We start from the raw sequence: 17,575 nt of genomic DNA on the forward strand, positions 1-17,575 counted from the left end.
CTTCCTTCCTTCCTTCTTTTTTTCTTTTTTTGTTTCTTTCTTCCTTCCTTCCTTCCTTTCACCTGATCCTCTTTTTGCGACCTTCTGACAAGCAACGTCCAAGGGGAACCAGATTGACTTAAAAACCAGGTTACTTAAATAGCAACTACAATGATTCACTTAACAACTGTGGCAAGAAAGGTTGTAAAATGGGGCAAAATTCACTTAGAAAATGTCTCACTTGAGGGCAGAAAAATGGGGCTCAATTGTGGTCGCAAGTCGAGGACCTCCAAGGTCCCTTCCAAATCTGCCGTTCTATGTTCTACGTTCTCTTTTGACATCATTTAATATTTTTGGAGACAATTACAATTTTTAATGCCCTGAGCATCGCAACTGATAATCCGGCTGACCACCCACCACGATATAAGGTCTCTTCCAAATTTCTCAGGCTACTCTTCGGCTGTCAGTTAAGATCTGGGCTGCAGAAATAAAATTGACTTTCGGCTGATGAATTGTTCGACCAAAGCCTTATTAATGTCTTTTCTTCCATGTTTCTTAATTGGCTTTCTTGCCTCTCTCAACTTTCCTACCAGTAATTGGGCAATAAATTCATCTTTAACAAATGGTCCGTCCTTGGCAGCAAAAATCTCCCTTCATCAGGGAACTTTCAGTCAGTTTCAGAAAGAAATCCTTGCTTTATGTTGTGGCTCACCAGCGGCCGAGCAGATTCGGAGAGTGAGGAGGTTGGGGAGGAAGATGGGCCAGTCCTGGAGTCTGGGGAAGGCTCTGATGAGGGCTCTGTGTCGGAGGCAGAGAGGGGGCCAGGGCCACATGCCAGTTACCAGCTGCCTTCAGAGTCAGACATCAGTGAGGCAGAAGAACAGCTGGAGCCTGTTCCCAGTGTGCGCATGCACAGAGTTGGGAATTAAAGGGAAATCCTCTCCAGCAAAGTCCTGGCAAACAGTCTTTCATGAGATTTCACAACTACAGACCTTTATCAGGCTTGGAGAGCTGCCAGGTTGATACCTTCTAAACACCACGCTTTAACAGCAATTACTTAGCAAGAAATCAGGAAAAGATCTTCACCTTAATGGATGGAACTCATTGCCTCCTGCAAACTCCACTCCCCATTCGCTCCTCTTTATTCCCTGTGGGAGGGGCCATTCACCATCCACCTGTGGCTTTACTCCCAAGCTAGAGCTTGTTCCTTAGGTGTTTACCCATTAGATCATACAGGACTGGCCTCCTCCGGGTTCTGTCTACCAGCCAATGCCATCTGGCTACTACCCGGGGGAGGGCCTTCTCTGGGGCAGCTCCGGCCCTTTGGAACGAACTTCCTGCAGAGATTCGGACCCTCACTTCTCTCCAGGCCTTCTGAAAAGCCATTAAAACCTGGCTGTGTCGGCAGGCCTGGGGGTGACGAGTTCCCTTCCCCTTTCGATTTGTGCGTCTGTTGGTTATTTTTAAATGCTTGTATTTGTAGTTTTTGTGTTTCCCTTTCCCCCCTTGCGCCGCCCTGAGTCCCGCTGGGAATAGGGCGGCATATAAATAAAACGAAACCTAAACTAAACCTAAACCTGTTTCCTTCTCCTGGCAGCTCTGCACATGCGCACACTGGGAACAGGCTCCAGCTGTTCTTCTGCCCCACTGAAGTCCGATTCTGAAGGCAGCTGATAACTGTTGGCCCCCTCTCTGCTTCTGACAAAGAGAACTTGTCAGAGACTTCCCCAGACTCCAGGACTGGCCCATGTTCCTCCCCAACCTCCTCACTGTCCGTATCCGCTGCCAGATCCGCTGGTGGGCCACAACGCAAAGATAATGCAATTTGCTGGGTCAATAATGTCTTCTTGCTTAAGAAAGTCCATTTCAAAGAAACAGCTAATATTCTGTGTAAAAGTTCATATTCTCGGCGATAAAGTTTGGCTTGTAAATGCCTGCCTTTATTTTTCCCAGGATTAATCTTATGTATTGTTTGCTTTCTCATTAAAGCGATATCTAGTGCCTGAAATATCTTTTTATGGTGCTGGTCATGCGTGGAAAATTATGAAGGACAGTCGCTTTGAAACTCTTCAAGGCAAAAGAGATAAATTGGCACCAGGAAGAATATTGTTCTGTATTACCAACGATTTAGTTCTATCTACATGCATTTGCTTCTTCTTTATAAAGAGCAAAGTGACAGCTTTGATCTCAGAAAGCTTACAGTCTAATATATTGTATGAATGAGAAAAGGGGGAGAAAAAATAATCTAAATTCAAGATAATTATGTATGTCTAGGTTTATGGTGGAGAAGCATGCGAATGTGCCTTCATGGAAAATGTGAGAAGGGAAACAGAAGAATGGGAACGCAATTATTTTATATTGTCATACAAATGCACTTCATTCTGAACCACCAGATCAATATATGAATTAAACTACAATTTCTTCTTTAAAATGCTCCTTTCCCTCCCAAATTTTGCCATGTTGTTTCCTAACGATCAATTCCTAACAGAAATAGGCCCTTTGGGGGGAATATATGTGCTAATATATAATTAATGTGAAGGCTGTCTCAAGTGTATTATACTAAAAAAAAAGAAAGAAACGAAACTAGAAAAACAATGCCAACATTAAAAAAAAAAGATTAGAGGAAATAAGCATATAGAAGATGAATACATTATTTCTTTGATTTATACCCCGCCCTTCTGCTAGTGGGAGGACTTGAGGTAGTTAATATTTAATGAAGCTTTTTTTAAAAATTTGCAATTAAAAACCCTAAGTTAAAAAAATATGCAAATATGAGCGAGGGATCCTTGGTGCTCTCTGAGCTTGCTTGTTTTCTTGCAGACGTTTCACGACCCAACTAGGTAACATCATCAGTGCTGGAAAGGAATGATGTTTGCTGTCAGTTTATATTCTGGTGCCTTGCCTGTCTGTGTGGGTTGGGGAGGCCTTAGAGCAGGGGTGTCCAACGCAATTTCATTGAAGGACGCATTCAATGGTTGTGTTTGATCTCGGGGGGAGGGAAGGGGCTGGGGAGGGGCATAGCCAGGGTAGGCATGGCCAGCTCAACATCACTCATGTTGGGCTCACCTGTGTTGACCCAAGGGCTATGCCAATAAAAACGGAGCTTGAAAATGTGGCTCTCCCGAACTCCGTTTTCACTGGTAGAAAGTTGCAGGAGGCCGTTGCAACCGAAAATGGAGCTTGGGTGAGCTGCATGTAACCCTCCCAAACTCCATTTTTTTCTGGCAGAGGCACCACAGGCTGGTCCTTCACTGTTTCCAGGAAGCCCCCACAGGCCAGATCTACTAATCACCCTATAATCACCCTGTGGGCCAGATCCGGCCGGGGAGGCCCTTGAGTTTGACACCCCTGCTTTAGAGATTCTTTGACTGAGCTCTTTATTGATGGCCCTTTGACAGTTTCTTGATTGGGATATTATTTGATTGTTGGCCTGAAGTTAACCTTGGGTTCAATCTATGCTGATACGAATGTTCTTCTTCCGAGGGCAGAACAAGAAGCAACGGGTGGAAACTAATCAAGAAGAGAAGCAACTTAGAACTGAGGAGAGATTTCCTAACGGTAAGAGCAATTAATTAGTGGAACAGAAGTTGTGAATGCCCCAACCCTGGAAGTCTTTAAGAAGATGTTGGATAGCCCTTTTGTCTGAAACCGTATAGGGTTTCCTGTCTAGGTTGGACTAGAAGACCTCCAAGGTCCCTTCCAACTCTGCTATGGTATTGTATTGTATGTACTGGCTTCTTGAAAAACATATCCGTTACCGAGGGAACTTCCAAGTGTCATCTAAATTATTTCTAGCTGGTTCACTGCAACCTTAATTTTGCTCCAAGCAGTAATTTTCCAGTTTACCTAGCAGAGTAGATGTACATTTGATTAAAAATGGAATCTATCAAAATGGAATCTATCCTTCTTTCTTTACCCAAATAACTCGGATTTTATTCCTATTCTTACAGTGGATGTTAGTTACTAGGGAAGAATTTTTTTCCCTAGACTTTTGCCTATATCCTTTCAGTGATGGACCGGGAACACTAAGGGAAGAGACCACATCCACCATACCCCAGCCTGGTAACGAACCGTGGCTCAACAAAACTGCGCTCGTCAAAATAGCAGTGACAAAACCGTGTCGCTAAAGCCGCGACGTCATCACCGCGGCGACAACAGCACAGCGACAGAAGGGCGCTTTAAAACAGCGCGGCAGCAGAAAGCCGATTTAAATTAAGGTAAGGGTTAGGATTAGGTTTAGGGTTAGGGTGCTGAGTGCTTCGGAAAGCGCGGATTTGCCCTCTGCGGTTATGTCGTCGCGCTCGGGTCGCCTTTTTCCTTAGCGCTTCAGACGGCACGGATTTGCCCTCCGCACTTATGTCGGCGCGGATAAGGGCTTCGCGGTTTTGTCAGTGAACCGTAGCGAACTATCCGCAAAAACAAAGAAGCAGCCATTTTCAGCAAACACCAAGGATCTTAACCGTTCCATCCTGAACTACCCATTTTCTCTACATTTGAAACATTTCCTCCCTAAATGAGTGCACGACTGAAACAATACATACGACCCTGTATAATGCCGTCACTACTTTAGGACTCATTCAGTGGGTAACTATGAACAGTAGATTCGACAACTGCCTCGATCTAATCATCTGCAACACTTTAAACACAATTTACGGCCTTCATATCAAAGAGCCTTTTTCCAACAGTGACCACAGCATGGTTGACTTTTGTCTAAATTTACATCCCTACAAAGAATCTCATCAGGGACGTGCAGTCAGGGGAGGCAAGGGAGGCAGAGCCTCACCACTGTCATCAGGAAAAGAAAAAGAAAATGTAAAAGGAAAAAGGCAAGAGCTGAGGTCAGGCTGAGGTAGTTGCTGCCAGAGTCACCGTGGATGACTCTGCTTAGTGCTTAACTGTTTAAAAAAGCCTCTAAAAAAACAAGCTCCTTCCTTCTTCCCTCCCTCTCTCCCTCTCCCTCCCTCCCTCTTTCTTTCTTTCTTTCTTCCTTCCTTCCTTCCTTCTTCTTCTTTCTTTCTTCTTCTTTCTTTCTTTCTTCTTTCTTTCTTTCTTTCTTTCTTTCTCTTTCTTTCTTCTTTTCTTTCTTTCTTCTTTCTTTCTCTTTCTTTCTTCCTTCCTTCCTTCTTTCTTCTTCTTTCTTTCTTTCTTTCTTTCTTCTTTCTTTCTTTTTCTTTCTTTCTTCCTTCCTTCCTTCCTTCTTTCTTCTTTCTTTCTTTCTTTCTTTCTTCTTTCTTTCTTTCTTTCTTTCTTATTTCTTTCTTTCTCTTTCTTTCTTTCTTCCTTCCTTCCTTCCTTCCTTCCTTCTTTCTTCTTTCTTTCTTTCTCTTTCTTCCTTCCTTCCTTCTTTCTTTCTTCTTTCTTTCTTTCTTTCTTTCTTTCTTCCTTCTTTCTTTCTTTCTTTCTTCTTTCTTTCTTTCTTCTTTCTTCTTTCTTTCTTTCTTCCTTCCTTCCTTCTTTCTTCCTTCTTTCTTTCTTCTTTCTTTCTTCTTTCTTTCTTTCTTTCTTTCTTCCTTCCTTCTTTCTTCCTTCTTTCTTTCTTCTTTCTTTCTTCTTTCTTTCTTTCTTTCTTTCTTTCTTCCTTCCTTCCTTCCTTCTTTCTTTCTTTCTCTTTCTTTTTCTCTTTCTCTTTCTTAAACCGTTTCCCCTCACGGGTTCCAACAATGAGTGCAAGTATTATTAGAGAGGCAGAATTTTATCGATCCCACAAATATTCTTTTCGAATTTGAAGGAATATATCAAACCAGAGAGCAGACTGACACATCATGAGCATACCCTGGGAGAACATTGATTTTCTGCTCTTCCAACTGCTCGTACTGGTTAGCCCCAGAACCATATATGGCTTTATAAACCTGAAAAACAAAGGACGATTCTTTTATAATGTACCAAGGGTCTAGGCGGCTGAGAAAAGGAACACGTTGCCGTACACACCGAGCCACTGAGCTGCAGCCTGGAAGATGTCACAAGTTATGACAGCAGCAAGAATGCTCTATGCATAAAAATACTTTGATTCCCACAGTGGATGAATGGCTGCAATCATTGATGGAGTTAGCAGAGATGGCTAAATTGACAGCTTTGATTAAAGGAAAGAATGCAATTGCTTTTATTTCTACTTGGAAACCACTTCTGGACTTTGTGCTCAGGTGGGAAAAAGTGAATTTTTTATTTTGAGGTTTGATGATTGAGTGCACTTCTTGTCAGAGTTCCAAATATCATCCAAAATTAAATCAGAGTCCAAGGCAGAACTTTCCTCAAACTTCCAATTTATTAAGAGAGACATGTTGGCACATCTGTTGAAAACCCGAATCTGAAAGCTTCCTGGGTTTTCCACCCAGTTGAAAGTTCATGATCTTTCCCCCATACTCCCAAGTCCATCACAGGGTCCAATCTTCTACTGCCACACTGGCAGTTCCACCCATCCAGTTCTGGCCAGGCTCAGATGTGCAGAGACAAAAGATGACCTTGGGCTTCTAGAAAGGAATGTTTTTTTGTTAGGAAAGCTCCCCATTGGGAGAGCGAGTGCATTCAGAGAAGCATTGTGAGAGTGTTGTTGGAGAACACATAAACCAGCATACAGAGACACTGCAGTTTAAATAGGCTTTTACTTCCGTGGAAATAGAGGTATCAGAGTCCATCAAAACAGTTCAAGTCATACACGGATAATTCAGTCAGTCATCAAAGTTAAGGGATAATCCAAATAACATAGTCCATATGCCCAGGTTCGCCTGGTGCACCAGTTGCGTCCCTACCTGAACCGGGAGGCCCTCACAACAGTCACTCGCGCCCTTGTGACCTCCAGACTGGACTACTGCAATGTGCTCTACATGGGGCAGCCCTTGAAGAGCATTCGGCGACTTCAGCTTGTCCAGAATGCAGCTGCGCGAGCGATCGTGGGTGCACCTCGGTTCACCCACGTAACACCTATCCTCCGCGAGCTGCACTGGCTGCCTATTGGTCTCCGGATACGCTTCAAGGCGCTAGTCGTCACTTATAAAGCCCTTCATTGTATTGGACCTGGGTACTTGAGAGACCGCCTGCTGCCAATTACCTCCGCTTGACCGATTAGATCCCACAGATTAGGCCTCCTCCGAATTCCATCCGCCGGCCAGTGCCAACTGGCGACTACCCGGAGGAGAGCCTTCTCTGTGGCTGCTCCGACCCTCTGGAACGAACTCCCCATGGAGATTCGCACCCTCACCACCCTCCAGGCCTTCCGCAAAGCCCTTAAAACCTGGCTGTTCCGACAGGCCTGGGGCTAAAGAACCGTTGCCCCTATCTCGAATGGTATGATTGTTGCGTGTTTTAAATTATGTATTGTTTTGTGTTGTCGTTAATTTGTCTGTATCCCCCTTCCCTGGTTTGAGTTGTGAGCCGCCCTGAGTCCCCCTTCAGGGGAAAAGGGCGGCATACAAATGAAATAAACATTCAAACATATGTCAGGCCTGCATTTATATTCCTCTTAGAATTTTGGCCTGCCACACTTTCTCTTATTTCATTATACTGTTTCTTTAAGTATAGTCAATGGGAGGGGGGATTAGAAGGAGTAGGATTTTGGAATGCATTGTTTTTCATTCTTTGCTAGAAGTCAAGGTCATCCTTTGTCTCTGCACTTTCACACCTGACCGGAAGAAGCTGGGCATGGACACCAGTGTGAAAGGAGAAGATTGGACCATGTGATGGACTGTGGGTGTGGGGACAAGATCATGAACTTTTAACTGGGTGGGATTCTGATGTAACTTCCAGAGTTGGGATCCCCACAGCTATGTGCCAACATGCCTGCTTTATTAAATTGGAACTTTAAGCATAGTTTTGCCTTTGATTCTGATTTGATTCTACAGGGTATCTGGAAAGCTGACATCATAATGATAGCAACAGCCCGGTACTCAAAGTTCGTGACCCGTCAAAAGCGCGGACGGCAAAAGCGCGATCGACAAAATCGCGCCTTTGACGTCATCACAGCGCGACGAAAAAGATCGAAAAATTCAAATAAAAATTAATAAAAATTAAATTAAAGCAAGCCGATTCACATAAAGGTAAGGGTTAGGGTTAGGGTTAGGGTTAGGGTTAGGTTAAGGGTTAGGGTTAGCTTTAGAGCGTTAGCGTTAGCGTTAGGGTTAGGATAAGGGTTAGCGTTACGTTTTTCGTTACTTTAACGGTTAGGTTTAGGGTTAGGCTTAGGGTTAGGTTAAGAGTTAGGGTTAGGGTTAGGTTTAGGGTTAGGTTTGGGGGGGTTAGGGGAAGGTTTTAGCTTTATTTTTACATTTTTTCGATCTTTTTCGTCGCGCTGTGATGACGTCACAGCGCGCTTTTGTCGAGCGCGATTTTGTCCTACGCGCTTTTGTGGTGGAACCCTCAAAGTTTGCTAGCAATTGCAAAACTTACAATAGCTCACGGCACTTTCTAACAGCCAGCTTCCAAAAACACTCAGATCAGATCAGCCCAGCATCTAACAAACAGAGAGCTAACAGTCATTCTGGCTCCCTCTTATGGCCGATTGAGGAAACAGCAGCCAATCACATTTTACAGCATGATTTAAAGAAACAGGTATAGCATTGCTCTATGATTTACCATTAGATTATATTCCTAACAACGTTGACAACCACATTCTACTCCTTACTATTCCCCCTCCCAATTACCCCACTGATGAAAAAGCATAGTAAAATAATAGAGTGTGTGGCAGGGCAAAGATCCAAAAAGGAACCAGCTGCAGGCCTGGCACTACTATTATAAAATTGGCTAAGTAGTTATTGTTTGGTATAAGTAAATAATTGATACTACAGGTAATCTTTGATTTACAACCATTTGTTTAGTGACAGTTCAAAGTTACAATGGCATCGAAGAAAGTGATTTATGGCAATTTTTCACACTTATGACCATTGCATGGACCCATGATCAAGATTTGGATGTTTGGCAATTGCTTCATATTTATGATGGTTGCAGGGTTCCTGGGTCATGTCATCCCCCTTCATGACCGTCTGACAGGGGAAGTCAGATTCACTTAACAACCGAATTACTATCAATAGCACTTAGCACTAAGACTTATATACCATTTCATAGTGCTTTACAACCCTCTCTAAGCTATTTAAAAGTGTCAGTATATTGCCCTCAACAATCTGGGTCCTCATTTTACCCACCTCAGAAGGATGGAAGGCTGAGTCAACCTTGAGCCAGTCAGGATCGAACTGCTGGCAGTGGGCAGAGTTAGCCTGCAATACTGCATTCTAACCACTGTGCCACCACAGCTACTAACTTAACAATTGCAGTGATTCACTTAACAAACACAAACACATCAGAGGTGGTATTCAGTAGGTTCTGACCAGTTCTGGAGAACCGGTAGCGGAAATTTTGAGTAGTTTGGAGAACTGGGAAATGCCACCTCTGGCTGGCCATGCCCCCATCTATTCTCTGCCTCCCGAGTCCCAGCTGATTGGAAGAAATGGGGATTTTGCAGTATCCTTCCCCTGGATTGGGGAGGGAATGGAGATTTTACAGTATCCTTCACCTGCCACGCCCATCAAGCCACGCCATGCCCACCAAGCCACGCCCACAGAACCGGTGGTAAAAAAAATTTGAATCCCACCACTGAAACACACTAAACACATGTCAGTCTGGAATCAAAATGTCATTTTTCAACATTTATGTTTCGCTTTAACTCCATGAGACGTTTAATCATCTGTTTATATCCATTTGGATGTGATTTTTTTTAAAACATGACATATTTACACCCACCAATGAAGAAAGAGGCTTTTCGAAGGAATAATTAGTTCCATACATTAAAAAACATTTTATCAACAGGCACACAGCCTGGTTATTGCAAATTTCCATGGAAACATTAGAGCCATAAAAAACCATGCCAGGCTTATTCCTTTTTAAAAAAAAACAAAAAAAAAACAGCAATTCCATTGGCTATTGCAATTAAAAAGATAAAGCTAATAGAAACTTTAAAAAAATAAAAATAAAAAAAACCCCAAGAATTCAAAACAGCAGCATTTTCCCACGGGAAGGATTCTTATAATTAATTTCAAAATCTTATTTTGAGTGCATCTGAACCCTTGGTCTATTTTTAACATTCCCTTTAATGTTTTAATTATCCTTCGCTGTTTATTCCAAAACCTGGGCTTTTTCACTCCTTAAATTTATATTTTAAAGGTCTTTCATTACGGTCTGAAGGAGACTCACCTGGCACTGTGTGAAAACATGTTCAATCTAAACTTCTTAATACCTGAAAAGCAACTAACAAGCGATTTCCAACAGGGGTTAGAAAAGGAAGTATGCAAACTCAGAGTCCTTTTATTAGGCAACAACTGTGGTTTATTTATTGGTTGTTTATTTATTGTATTTCATTTTTCAAATTTATTGGCTGCCCTTGTTACCACAGTTTTGGTCACCACGATGTAGAAAAGATGTGGAGACTCTAGAAAGAGTGCAGAGAAGAGCAACAAAGAGGATTAGGGGACTGGAGGCTAAAACATATGAAGAACGGTTGCAGGAACTGGGTAGGTCTAGTTGAATGAAAAGAAGGACTAGGGGAGACATGATAGCAGTCTTCCAATATATCAGGAGCTGCCCCAAAGAAGAGGGAATCAAACTATTCTCCAAGGCACCTGAGGGCAGGACAGGAAGCAATGGGTGGAAACTAATCAAGGAGAGAAGCAACTTAGAAATATGGAGAAATTTCCTGACATTTATAACAATTAATCAGTGGAACAGCTTGCCTCCAGAAGTTGTGATGCTCCAACTGGAAGTTTTTAAGAAGATGTTGAATAACCATTTGTCTGAAGTAGTGTAGGGTTTCCTGCCTAGGCAAGGGGTTGGACTAGAAGACCTCCAAGGTCCCTTCCATCTCTGTTATTCAATTCAATGATAACTCTGGATGGCTTCCAATACAAGTAGCCCTCGAGAGATAACCATAACGGAGCCCAAACATCCTGTTGCTAAGTGAAACATTTGTTAAATAAATTTTGCCCCCACTTAATGACCTTCCTTGCCACAGTTGTTAAGTAAATCACTGCAGTTGTTAAGTTAACCACATCGTTGCTAAGTGAACCTGGCTTCCCCATTGACTCTGCAAAGGGGAATCACATGCCCTTGGGACACGGCAGCAGTCATCAATATGAGTCCATTGCCAAGCATCCAAATTTTGATCACGTGACCAAGGGGATGCTGTAGCGATTGTAAGTGTGGAACAGAGGTGGGTTCCTACCAGTTCGCACCTATTCGGTAGAACCGGTTCGTCAAATCTACCGAACCAGTTAGAAGAAGTTCCACCAGTGGACCCGGAAAGCAAGCCACACCTACAGAAGAGGTTCCAAACATTTTTGAAACCCACCACTGGTCCTTGGATATGATTATTCTACACTATCATGCTCATATTTATAAAACTCAGTGCCTCTGTGAAAGGTAAGGATGACTTCTGCGTTTGTGGTGCAATCAGAACATTGCGTGTGTTGAAGTTGTTTTAACGCAAACCAAGGATGCCTTTTCAAAAACAAGTTTACATCATATTCTTATGCATGCCAGTGCTGTGTGTGAGGTAATTTAAGGTGATTCTGACAAGTGTCGTCAGCATCTTCATATCCGGTCACATGGGCGGCTTGCCACTCCCATCCGGTCACATGGGTGGCAAGTCACTCCCACAAAGGAGGCCACACCCACAGAGTAGGTTCGAACAATTTTTGAAACCCACCACTGGTGTGGAACATGTGAAACCTGAGACCGTCGGTTGAGCAAAGTCAATGGGGAAGGCAGATTCACTGCTACTAATTTAGCAACTGAAATGACTCACTTAACTGTGGGAAGGTTGTAAAAAAAAAGGGGCGTAACCCACTTAACAACTGTCTTGCTTAGCAAGTGAAATTTTGGGCTCGACTGTCAATCAAGGACTCCCTGTAAATGAATAGCCTAGTACTGTGATGGCGAATCTATGGCATCCATGCCAAAGGTGGCACGCAGAGCCTTCCCTGTGGGCACGCGTGCCGTTGCCAGCTGCTCTTCTGCTGGAGTGCTGGATAACAACTGGAAAACCGCTAAAAAACAGGCCATTTTCAGGCCTTTTTCGATTATTTTCAGGCCTTTGGGGGGGCCAAAAATGGCCCCAAAACAGGGATGCGCACACCAGCCAGTTGCCCTTCAGCACTCCGGCGCACAGATATGTGCATGTTTGGGCATTCAGTGCCGAAAAGGTTCGTCCTCACTTCCCTAGTAATTCCCAAGGGATTGCATAGTATTCATAAATCTTAGCGTAGAAAATAAGCAGCTACCGGTAAGATAGAATCATAATCATAGCTACCGGTAAGATAGAATCATAGAATAATAACAGTTAATGATCATTTCCAGACATTGTTAGATCTCCAATGCCTTCCATCTTCCTAATCAAAGTGGGCTGTGGGTCAATATCAAATTAACAATAAGAGGAATTAAACAAAAAAAAAAAATCATTATCTCCCGGAGACGTGTTGATAAATGAAGAGAGGATTTCCGTCGCTAATTACCCTGCAGAAGGAATAGAGGGCCTCCTATTGATCCAATTAATAAAAAGAAGAAGAAAAGCTACATTTCCGCAAACTCCTATTTCCAGCCATTTCCAACAGATCATAACCGAGGTTAATTCCCCATCCTGTGAGACCTCCATGACTATTCTCAATTTTTTCTCTGAATGCCCATCCCGAATGGCTGTTAATAATCTAATATTATCAGAGGCTGAGTGACCTCTTCCAAAACCAGACTGCGCGTGATTGAATATTGTCTATAATCTACATGCCAGGGTCAATGTCAATATTTTCGCATCAACAGTAAGCAAAGAGAAGGGATGACAGTTCACAGAAACTGAAGAACATTTATAAACTTTTAAAATGAGTTAGCCGGAGTTGGGCAACATGCAGACTGAAATAAAATAAAGAATAAGTAAAATCATAGTTGTATATTCCTCAGCAGCTGGGAGGAGGGAGATTCAGCGGGTTCGAACCGGTTTGGGCAAACTAGATGCTAATTTTACATCGGGTTCACTGAACTGGTAGTTGAAAGGACTGGCTGGCCATGCCCACCATCCTCCACCCCTCCCAGGAGTCTCCAAGTGGCCCATTTTGGATGCCAGGTAGGTGCAGGGCCTGCGTGGAGCCTGGGAAGGGAAAAAAGCTGACTGCTATCTGCAGTTCAGCGGTTCAAATGTCACCGGCTCAAGGTTGACTCAGCCTTCCATCCTTCCAAGGTGGGTGAAATGAGGACCCAGACTGTGGGGGCAATATGCTGACTCTGTAAACTGCTTAGAGAGGGCTGAAAGCCCTATGAAGCGGTATATAAGTCTAACTGCTATTGCTATTGCTAAAATGCGCCTCCCGGAAGTTCCGGAAGTCCAGAAATGGGCCTGTTTCAGCCTCTGGAGGGGGTCTGGAGGCCGGGAGAGGGCATTTTCACCCTCCCGGAGGCTCAAAAAAATGCCTCTGGAACCTGCGGAGGATGAAACACCCCCCCCCCCGCACCATGGTACAGGAGGCTGAGTAGGTCATGCCCACTATGGCCACACCCACCCAGCAACTGGGCAGAGAACTAGTCAGTGACATGCAGTCAGGGGAGGCAGAGCCTCACCACTGTCATCATGAAAAGAAAAAAAATGTAAAAGGAAAAAGGCTGAGGTAGTTGCTGCAGAGTCACAGTGGATGACTCTGCTTAGTGCTTAACTGTTTAAAAACGTCTCTAAAAAGCGCCCTCTACAGGAGGAGGCGGGAGAACCACGTGCCTTATTTAGTCTGGCTTTATGATCATTCGAGCAGAGTTAAGCAAGGGTTAAAAGCCGAAAAATTCCTTATGTAGATGAGGCACGTGGTTCTCTTGCCTCCTCCTGTAGAGGGCGTTTTTTTTAGAGGCTTTTTTAAACAGTTAAGCAGAGTCATCCATTGGGGACTCTGGCAGCAGCTAACCCAGCCTGACCTCAGCAGCTCTTGCCTTTTTCCTTTTACATTTTTACATTTTCATGACGACAGGCAAGAGCAGAGTTGAAATCCTCTGTGATTGTGAAACAGCTGGAAAAGGTACGCCTCTATGTCGGACATAGCGCCGGGGCAGCCAAACGCCGCTTTCTTTCTTTTTGCCTCACCAGCCATAAACCTCACCGTACTTCACTGCAACCAATTGCTACCTTTGTTGGACTCTGGGTGAGGGCATTTGCCTATGAATAGACCTAGGTTTAGGTTTAGGTTTCGTTTTATTTATATGCCGCCCTATTCCCAGTGGGACTCAGGGCGGCTCACAAACCCAAGAGGGGAAGGGAAACACAAGAACTACAAATACAAGCATTTAAAATAACCAACAGACACACAATCGAGAGGGGAGGGGAACTCATCAACCCCAGGCCTGCCGACACAGCCAGGTTTTAACGGCTTTTCGGAAGGCCTGGAGAGAGGTGAGGGTCCAAATCCCAGCAGGGAGTTCATTCCAAAGGGCCGGCGCTGCCACAGAGAAGGCCCTCCCCCGGGTAGTAGCCAGATGGCATTGGCTGGTAGACGGAACCCGGAGGAGGCCAGCCCTGTGTGATCTAATGGGTCTTTGGGAGGTAATTGGCAGCAGGCGGTCTCTCAAGTACCCAGGTCCAATACCATGAAGGGCTTTATAAGTGATGACTAGCACCTTGAAGCGTATCCGGAGACCAATCGGTAACCAGTGCAGTTCGCGGAGGATAGGTGTAACGTGGGTGTACCGAGGTGCACCCACAATCGCTCGCGCGGCTGCATTCTGGACGAGCTGAAGTCTCCGAATGCTCTAGCTATCTCTTAAGTGTGGACATCTGCTGTGGGCTATTGAGGAGGGTGGTGGCTATTAAGAGTGAATCAGCTTCCTGCCTAAAAACATGTTTCTCCATTTCTCATCCAGGGAAATATAATATTCTGCCTTTTTAATATTTCCTAGAAGATTTCATTTTCCTAGGAGAGGGATGGGTGCTAACTTCCTACAGTTGAGGAACTGGCTGAGTTCCACCAGAGAACACCAGGAAACATCCCTTTCACCACGAGAGATGTTTTAAATCTTGCGCTATAAAAAAAATGTACAATAATTGAAAGTTGTTTTCAATAGTAAACAGTTCGGGAGTCCATTAATAGAATCTCTGCCGCCGCCATCACTTTTGACAAAGACTTTTCAACTCTCAAGGTAATTGCAAAGATTGTTCATTTTAAGAGAATGAATAACAAAGAGGAATATTGCCTTCAGGTGAAAATTTGGTTTTCAAATAGCTAATTTTGCGTGGCACTCTTACAAGAGTAGCACATGGTGTTTTTTTTCAGTTCAACATCTGCTCTTTCAAAAGAAAACTTCTAAGCAAAGTTATTGAAATCATCTTATTCTCTTCCAATTGTCTAGAAGCCATGGTAATAGTTTAACAAGGAGGAATGCGGAAAATATATGGTAGAGCATAGAACATAGAGTTGTAAGGGACCTTGGAGGTCTTCTAGTCCAACCACCTGATTAGGCAGGAAACCCCAGACCAAATGGATATCCAATATCTTCTTAAAGATTTCATTTCATTTCATTTATTTCATTTATTTGACATTTATAGGCCGCCCTTTTCCCTGAGGGGACTCAGGGCGGCTTACAATTTGTAGGAAGGGAGTGCAAGACAAAACACAAAAAGAAAATGTGGAATATAATAAAATAAAACAATAAAACACAACATTCATTCAGCATTCGGGTGGGGCGAGATTAGGGTCTTATCCCGAGGCTTGGCGGGATAGCCAGATCTTGAGGGCTGTGCGGAAGGTCTGGACGGTGGTGAGGGTACGAATCTCCACGGGGAGATCGTTCCAAAGCGTCGGAGCTGCAACTGAGAAGGCTCTCCTCCGCGTAGTCGCCAGTCGGCACTGACTGGCGGATGGAATTCGGAGGAGGCCTACTCTATGTGATCTGATGGGACGAAGGGAGGTAATCGGCAGAAGGCGGTCTCTCAAATAGTCAGATCCACTACCATGGAGGGCTTTATGAATGGTAAGTAGCACCTTGAAGCGCACCCGGAGATCAACAGGTAGCCAGCGCAGCTCACGGAGGATTACATGTTCTTTGTATGTTTCAGCTTCCAGCCCCATAATTATTTTTGTTGCTCTTCTCTGCACCCTGTCCAGAGTCTCAAAAAGAGGTAGAAATGATCAGTTTGGGGGTGTCTGCATATGTAGCATCCATGTGTTCAGGTTCATTTTTATTTCAAGGGCCAACCACAATGATGCTTAATGAATTACAGAGTTGGAATCCCCCTGCTCGGCCAGGAAAATGTATCCTATTTCAGACAAATGGTTCTCCAATCTCTTCTTAAAAACCTCCAGTGATGGAGCACCCTCAACTTTTGAAAGAAAATCATTGCACTCTATCAATCTCTTCTGATTAGAAACATAAGCATCTAGAAGAATCCAGGCCATTCTGAGGAAACAAAAGCACCTGGAAGAATCTAGCCCATTCTGAGGAAACAGAAGCATCCAGAAGAATCTACCCTGTTCTGAGAAAACAGTAATGTATAGAAGAATCTAGCCCATTCTGTGGAAACAGTAGTGTCCAGAAGAATCCAGTCTGTTCTGAGAAAACAGTAGTGTCTAGAAGAACCTAACCCATTCTGAGGAAACAAAAGTGTCCAGAAGAATCCAGCCTGTTCTGAGAAAACAGTAGTGTCTAGAAGAATCCAGGTTGTTCTGAGGAAACAGAAGCGTCCAGAAGAATCCAGCCTGTTCTGAGGAAACAGAAGCGTCCAGAAGAATCCAGCCTGTTCTGAGAAAACAGAAGCGTCCAGAAGAATCCAGCCTGTTCTGAGGAAACAGAAATGTCCAGAAGAATCCAGCCTGTTCTGAGGAAACAGAAGCGTCCAGAAGAATCCAGCCTGTTCTGAGGAAACAGAAGCATCCAGAAGAATCTAGCCTGTTCTGAGAAAACAGAAGTGTCCAGAAGAATCTAGCCCAATCTGTTACATGGAGGACAAATTCATGTTCCACATACATAGCACCGTTGTTTCACCTCATCCTGTCATTTTAATAAAGCATTAAGATCTATGTACACAGTCTGGTTTATTAAAGGTTTAAATGCATGTAGAACTACACACAGTGTAACCTGTGGTGAGGACAGAACACGGACCTTCTACTCCAACTTTTATTTTCTTCACTCCATCTCCCAAGTGCCTTCAGCTCATGTCAAAAAGCAATATAAATTACATGTATCTGAATTTTCTGAGGGCTTTGCAAATGTTACACAAGGGGTGATGGGGAGAGGATAATCAGTAAGGGTATTATCCTGAAGTTGGCAGTGGGAAATCATCATAATAAAACAGAACAGTCTTCTGAAAAGGTGTGATTGTCGGTCAACCTGATTAGCCAGGTATGAAGTGTATGCATGCAGGGTATGTGTGTGTGTCTATGCCACAATGAAAGGGGATTAATATACTGTAATTTTCTTTCTGGAATGGAAAGTCGGGATAATTTGTTTCATCTGACGCTAATTCTCCTGAGGTGTTACTAACTGTGTTGTCACCTCTCTTTTGGCAAGATGCAATTGTGTTGCTTTTCATCTGAAACCGGGATTGTTTGGTACCTCACATTGTACGGCTGTTGAATGCCAAAAACACTAAATAAGCTGC

This window comes from Thamnophis sirtalis, unplaced genomic scaffold (assembly GCF_051295495.1).
Source record: "Thamnophis sirtalis isolate CommonGarterSnake01/CBP01778 unplaced genomic scaffold, rThaSir2_p1.2 scaffold_10, whole genome shotgun sequence".
NCBI lineage: Eukaryota > Metazoa > Chordata > Lepidosauria > Squamata > Natricidae > Thamnophis > Thamnophis sirtalis.